General features: G+C 38.7%; 1 long non-coding RNA gene across 1 annotated transcript; it reads left to right on the forward strand.

The window, feature by feature from the left end:
- The first annotated feature begins 469 nt into the window (after positions 1–469).
- On the forward strand, positions 470–6,766 carry LOC125162671 (uncharacterized). Its single transcript, XR_007151127.1, has 4 exons — positions 470–657; positions 1,401–1,565; positions 2,390–2,588; positions 6,592–6,766. It is a non-coding gene; the product is annotated as an uncharacterized LOC125162671 (long non-coding RNA).
- The last annotated feature ends 861 nt before the right edge of the window (positions 6,767–7,627 follow it).

Below are 7,627 nucleotides of genomic sequence, written 5' to 3' on the forward strand. Positions count from 1 at the left end.
GGCTCAGTAGTTGAGCTTCTGATTCTTGGTTTCAGCTCAGGTCGTGGTCTTGAGGTTCGTGAGTTAAAGCCCTGCATTGGGCTCTGTGCTGGCAGTGTGGAACCTACTTGGGATTCTCTCTCTCTCCTCTCCTTCTGCCCCTCCCCCACTCATATGCACTCTCTCTCTCTTTCTCTTTCTCTCAAAAATAAATAAAAACTTTAAAAATAAATAAAATGTAAAGTTATGTTTCAAGTATTTTTATTCCTGTATGTAGATAATTATATGCAATTGGACAAACATTATAATCAATTTTATGGTATATAGATTACTAGGTTAATTAGAATATCAAGTATCCTGAATGTATCCCCACCCCATGTCCGCCATTTGAATCAATGAGAGGTATTTGACTAAATGAATATTTCTTTGTAAAGATCCACTGTGTTCAAGGCATGTCTTGATAACAGACATAAAGAAATGAATTAGACACATTCCTTGCCCTGAAAAGTTCTTATCACATAGAAGTTACAGTCATGTAGCTAATTAGGTGCAACACAACAATAATGCATTGTTACAGGCAGTGCAAAAGGAACTAAAAAGCATATGCAGATCTGCCTAGTCCTCAGTGAAGGCTGGGATTTGAACAAGGCTTCTGAAAAATAAGAGCTAAATCACCAGGTACTGAAATTACAGAGGGCATTCTAGTTAGCCAAAGGAGCAGTTCTGACAATAATAGAACCTTTTGTGGAATTACAGATAATGCCATTATTGAAGAGTAGAATTCAACTGTAGGGTTGATAAGTTAAAGGTCAAGATGTAGGTTGAGGCAAGCTCTTAAAAGTTATTTTGTGCTGTATTTGTGTTGTTATTGTGTTTTTATGGCTTTGGTTTGTTTTTATTCTCTTCTTTTGAAACAGATATAGCCATTTTTGCTAAAGAATAAATGGGGATTAGATGTCATCTTAGAACCACTGACATTTGCCAAGCTTCAAAGGGTAAACAAATGGGAAAACAGTCTTAGTACTTCTGGGAGAAAAGGGTGGTTTTACTCTGAAAGGGGTTTATCACTGGGGTTGGTGATTGTTCTTCTGTGATGTGGTAGACAATGTACTCAGTTCTTACAGCATCTGTTAGGTTGATAAAGTTAATGTACATGACAAATAAATACATTTGTAGATCTATAGTACTTTCTTCAGGGTCTATAATTGACCGCATTGTTGGAAAGTAATTGTTCTCCCCATTACTGTTACAAAGGAGCTTGACTCCTTCACTGGTGATACCTCAGGAGAGAAAGAACTTGGCTCCACTACTGAATTTTGGACCAAAATTATAAGGGCAGCCTTACCTACTGGGGGAGTGTCTCGCTTTTAAATACTCCAAAATTTTACAAAAGAAAGTTGTTTCCCTTCCTGTTCTACCAGAAAGACTCACCATTCCTGAGCTATTTTGGTGCAGGAGCACTTGTCTACAATAACTGATTATCTCTGCCACATCATCTCCCTGAGACCAAGAAGATCAAATGAGTTTAAATCAAATGTCTCCAGCTAGGTTGGCTGGCACCTATCCATGAAGCAAATTACTGGAGAGTAAGTATCCTTCTCCATAATATTTGTTATTATAGATGATCACACTGTTTTAGTATAGGTAACGGCTATGCAAAATGGGATTCAGTCCATTTCTTTGCTTGGACACAAATTGTCAAGCTAGTGAAGGGTAGCAGAATAAGCCATCCCCAAATATGCTCCTTCAGCATACTGATTATTTTCAGTTGTAGTCACTTTAAAAACAGCTAATATATGGGGCGCCTGGGTGGCGCAGTCGGTTAAGCGTCCGACTTCAACCAGGTCACGATCTCACGGTCCGTGAGTTCGAGCCCCGCGTCAGGCTCTGGGCTGATGGCTCAGAGCCTGGAGCCTGTTTCCGATTCTGTGTCTCCCTCTCTCTCTGCCCCTCTCCCGTTCATGCTCTGTCTCTCTCTGTCCCCAAAATAAATAAACGTTGAAAAAAAAAATTAAAAAAAAAACAGCTAATACAGGAAGAGGCTTTCTCTGAACTCCTCCTATCTGCCTAGAGACAGATCTTCCAAAACAAACTCAACTGTCCTAAACTTCTTCCCAGAGGGATTTTGTTAACCAGGGAGGACTGACTCTTACCACAGGAGGGGAGTCTACACTGAGGCAAACTTTGTCATGAACTGTCATACCTCCCATCTATTCTTCTAAGAGCCTATTTATTTTTTCCTAAGAATCATTTACTCTCCCCAAAGAGTCCTAAAAACCCCCGACCCTTCCCCTGTTGAAATTGTATTTAAGCCTGAATTCTAAGCCACCTCAGGAAATTACTCAGTTTCCCCAGGAGGTATACATGTTAATAACCTGTTTTTTTCTTGCTCATCTGTCTTTTATTATAGAAGTCTCATCTAAGAACTCAGAAGAAACAAAATTATTTTTCCTCCTCTACATTAGTTTGTATTAAGCCTCTGTCGTTCATTCACCACATAACGTGTAATGACATTGGACTGATCCCATGGTGCTTTCCTCCATCACTTGATGTGTGTATAAGAACCCCCAGGCTTCACGCAGGAGGGAAAAGAATATCCTTAGAAGAAGGTAAAGTGGACTTTGGATATCTTGCTATTACCTGTTTGGGGAGAGAAGTCAAGGATTTTGCATTTTGGGGACAGACTAGAACAAGTTTTGAACTCTTTCAATCTGTAGAACTTCACCCTGGTTTTATGAAAGTGCTAGAGAAAGAAAAAGTCTGTGGTTATAATCAAGGGAGACAGACATGATCAAATATGTAGCAGTCCACACTGGTAATGGTATGGGATGTTGGAGCTACCTGACTAGCAAGGAAGTTACAGCAAATATTCAAGCCCAGACTAAGAAATGCAAAGATAGCACTGGTGAAGAGAAAGGACAAAACCAAGGTTTCCTCACAGAGGAGAATACATACATCCATACACTACTAATCTATCTTTCATTTTTAGGGCATTATTTCTCAGGAAACATTCATTCTAATACAAGTACCACAGGTTGGCTCATGTTCAATGTATTATTTATGTGAAGGAAATGGATTAGGCCATGTCTAACCATTAATGACGGTTTGAGGCCTTGCTCTCTGGGGGATATCAGCTACTTTCCTGCTCTTGGCTTTATTACTTGTATGTAAAAATGCATCCTCCACCTGTGTGAAGTTGTCCTCCTCCTAACTGTCCTCTTCCTGTGTGAACAGTCTGTGTTTTCACCTTAAAAGAAGTATCAGGTGCTGGTTTTGTGTAGAGTAAATTGCTGCAAAGCTAAAGAAGCTGCCCAGAAGCAATAATTGAAGGGGCTGACAAGAATGGTGTTAAGTGTCCAAATGGTGTTCTTATGAAATGCTCAGGAGTAACTGGCAGTTAGAAAAAGTTAGGGTTGAAGGCAAAACCTAAAGTGTAGTCTTGAGTTTCACGCTCTGATTACACATATATTTCCCTGAGCCTTTAGTAGCCAATATATTTTGTGGCAAAATATTTTTCTGAGGTATAAACTTGTAAAACAAAGACATGTAATTACTTATTTAAAAGTATAACCCTTGGGACACCTGGGTGGCTCAGTCGGTTAAGCGTCTGACTTTGGCTCAGGTCATGATCTCATAATTCGTGAGTTCAAGCCCCACATCAGGCTCTGTGCTGACAGCCCAGAGACTGGGGCCTGCTTCAGATTCTGTGTTACCTCCCTCGCTGCCCCTCCCCTGCTCCCACTCTGTGTGTGTGTCTCTCTCTCAAAAATAAATAAACATTAAACATTTTTTTAAACAAAATAAAAAAAATAAAAGTATAATCCTTTATTTTAAAGATGAGGTATTTTGTACCATTCACTGGAGTGAGCATAAAGTGAACAAATGGCTAAGGAAGTACAGTTTGAAGTTACCCTGTAACCACATCATAGCATTTTCACTGTTTCTGAAGCTATACATTTTAGGAAAGAGCACCACTGTAATCCACTACTGTCATAGATACCAAGCAAACAGAAAAGAACAAAACAAACAGAAAATACGACCAACAAAAACTCTAAAATGTATCTCATTTTCAAAGGGATGAATAAAGGCCTAATAACCCCACAAAAACTTCCAAATAAAGTTTCAAGTAGATATTAGGCTGACATTTCCTTAGCAGAGACTTCAATTAGAAATCTTCTGTAGGCGAAGGGTGGGAAGGCATGAGTAGATGAAATTTAACTTACTTCTCCAGCACATGCTGTGAGCCCTACATTCTCACCTCCACAAACTAGCAAATCAAAGGTTTTGAGGATTCAAGCATTTTTCTTCCAGCAGTGGGTGGTCCAAATGCCTCAACCCAGCTGTCTTTTCATATTAGAAAGAAACTGAGATCATTGTCACTCATACAACATCCCGTTTGTTCTGCTGCTCTTGCTGAATTTTCTGAATTTTATATGGGGTCTCTCTCCCACTAAGAGGATGAACCCGTGCTGCAACTTCTCTGTTTAAACTGTGGGATAATTCCTTCTTTCAGAAAAGGAAAAAGTAGGAACATTCATTTTTACAAAGAAGTCAGGCATTAAGGGACTGTCTGCAATACAGAAATAAACTGCAGATTCTTCAATTGTCACATTTCAGAGATTTGCACGGCAAGCCTTAAAATAGTTTCTCTTGTTTTTTTAAAAAAAAGATTTATCAAGAGTGATTACTAAATCATATGATTTCAAGGGACTTTCTCCAGAATGGCCAACCATTCAGCAATAAATTCCAATGACATATTCCATATGAGGGCAAGTGTTCCTTCTTCATGGGAAATATGCCTTCTGTGAAGTGTTGTTTGCAGTTCCTTAACTCTGTACCTGGGGGTTGGGGGAAGGCAATGGAGGAAATGGAGGAGAGATAAATGGAAATCATCTCACTCAGAATTATGGGAAATTATTTTGAAAAGTATTTTTGAAATCAATAATAATGCAGAATTATTTAATTACTATATTGCACACCTGAAACTAATGTAACACTGTATGTTAACTGGAATTAAAATAAAAAGTTAAAATAAAGTAAAGTAAAATAAAATAAAATAAAATAAAATAAAATAAAATAAAAGACACAAGTTGTCCTCCTAGGAATTCTAGGACTGTGCTGGGTGGGCTGGAAAGAGAAACAAAAATAAATTTAAGAAGGCATTTTTCTACCATGAAACTGTTTCAGGAAAGGGATTTAGATACAATTAGAAAGCAGTATACAATAAGCTAGGGAAAAAAGGAAAAGACAGTCCATGAAGGCTTCCAACTTTACCTTCCTCCCCCCTCCATCTTGGTATTTTAACTAATGCCTTTATAGGATCTCATTACACTACACGTATTAATTAAAAGTCTCCCGGGCGCCTGGGTGGCGCAGTCGGTTAAGCTTCCAACTTCAGCCAGGTCACGATCTTGTGGTCCGTGAGTTGGAGCCCCGCGTCAGGCTCTGGGCTGATGGCTCAGAGCCTGGAGCCTGTTTCCGATTCTGTGTCTCCCTGTCTCTCTGCCCCTCATGCTCTGTCTCTCTCTGTCCCAAAAAATAAATAAACGTTGAAAAAAAAATTTTAATTAAAAGTCTCCCATTCAGACAAAAGGCTAGATTAAGCAAAAAGAAAAAAGGACTCTAAAAATAAAATAGCATATGATGGAGTATAAAGGCCAACTAGAGTTGGGTCTTATGCAGGCCCAGGACAACTAGACGCCTCTCTGTGTCTGCCTCTCCTTTGTTCTTACAAAGATCTAGACTATCCCATGCATCCTAAGTTTCCATTCTCAGTGCCAGTGACACTGAGAAATGAAGGACCTGTTCTTGCTCAATCCCAATTCTCAATTTCTGGAAAATAGAATTAGATTGTCACAGCTTGGGTAATCAGCTATGGCTAGGGGATTCAGAATCACAACTTAAATGTAATCATGGTTGGTGAAGAACCAAACCGTGGCTCAGAGTTCAGTTACTGGAGAAAAGCAGATAGCTCTTGAACTGACAAGGTACCCCCCAAAGAGAGTTTATTGTACTCATTTGTATAATGTACTAGAAGAGAGTTTCAAAAATGCCATGTTTTATCAGGAGCCACATATACTTCATATTTCTCCCTTACATTTCCAGGAGAAATAAGCATGTCACTCTGCAACTCAATAGATACTCGGTTTCTATTTTTCAGTTAGTGTGTGCATGTGTAAGACCAAATAATTTGACTTCCTTTTATAATAGAAAAATGGAAGGGCAGTGAGCCCAAAATCATCTTCTCATTCTTGACTCTACCACTGTATCTACAAAATTCTTCTGCCATATGCTCTCTTCAATGTTTAGGCAGATCTCTACCATGGGGAAGCCATATGTTGACTTTGCAAAAGCATATCTTGTATTTAGCAGAAATGAGCCCACCATATTGTGGATGCAGGCATTAGGAACCTCAATACCTTTCATCTGAATACAAAGAGGGCATTAAACATGTCTCTAAATGGTGCAGCTAGAGGTATGATTGCTTGATTCGAATAAATGAATGTGGATCCGTGACAGGTGATCTTTACCATGTTTAGAATCCCATAAAGATATTTTAGAATCCAAACCCAAAACAGAGGTTCTTCACCATACTTTGATCTCCACTTAAAGGTTCTTGCTGTTTTCCTCATGGTTTACAACTTGAAGATGTTTTGGAACTGACTTTCAAAAGGACAATTTCCCAGCATTCTTGGAAGAAAAAAGTAAAGGACAGCTTAAAAAATTACATTTGAAAAACTTAAAGATGTCATTTGGAAATTATGATGGATTTTCAACTAAACCTATTGCCAGAGATAAAGCTTTAATTAAAATAAAACTAATAATTGCTATCCTTGTGTTAATAACCTATATGCTCCATGTATTCTCATACATTTAACTTTAGTAGTAGACATTTCTTTTAAAAGAAATAAATTATTCTGTTTTGGTTGGGTGCCTAAAATGAGATCATTCTTTTCTACCCTAAAGGGTGTATATCATGAACTAGTGTGGAACAGTGAACATTCTATGTTTTTGAAGCAAAAGAAGGTAATTCACAGAGATTTTTTTAAAAGGTCTTTTTTAAGGTTTTTAGAGAACTTGTTAAAAAACACCCACAACCATATTTCAAGTCATATTCCCTCTCCTGTCTCTTCTCCCCACAAAATGCTCACAGACTGCCAATTTAAAGAAAAAACATCGTCAAGCCAGTTAAAAAGCATCCAAATGAAGAGAAGGTTAATCGTGGAAGGAGATGGAGGTGGTCTGGACAATCTGTTGATTTCTTTGCAATAACTGAATTTAGCCATCTCTTCCCCAGCCCCCCTGAGGATTAAAGGTGGCGTTCATTAGCCCCCAGACTCTAGGTTATAACAGTGTTCATCCCCAGTCATGCATCTTGCACCTTCATCATCAACCTTCTGACCTAAGAGTCTTGGGAGGGGAGCCTGGGAAGGACGCCTTGGGAACTCAAGTTAAAATAAACAGGAATGTGAATAAGAGTGTGAACACTTAGAAATGGTAAGCAGTAAGCTAGGTCTTTTGTCTTTTCATCTAACCCAAATAAAACCAGGTAAGGATATGATCGCCAAAGGCATTTTCAGCCTCATTTTTGGCTCCTGGCATGACAGCCCAGTGAGTAGTAATGACAGACATAAATGAGAATATGAAT

The sequence above is a fragment of the Prionailurus viverrinus genome, chromosome A3 (assembly GCF_022837055.1).
Source record: "Prionailurus viverrinus isolate Anna chromosome A3, UM_Priviv_1.0, whole genome shotgun sequence".
Classification (NCBI taxonomy): Eukaryota; Metazoa; Chordata; class Mammalia; order Carnivora; family Felidae; genus Prionailurus; species Prionailurus viverrinus.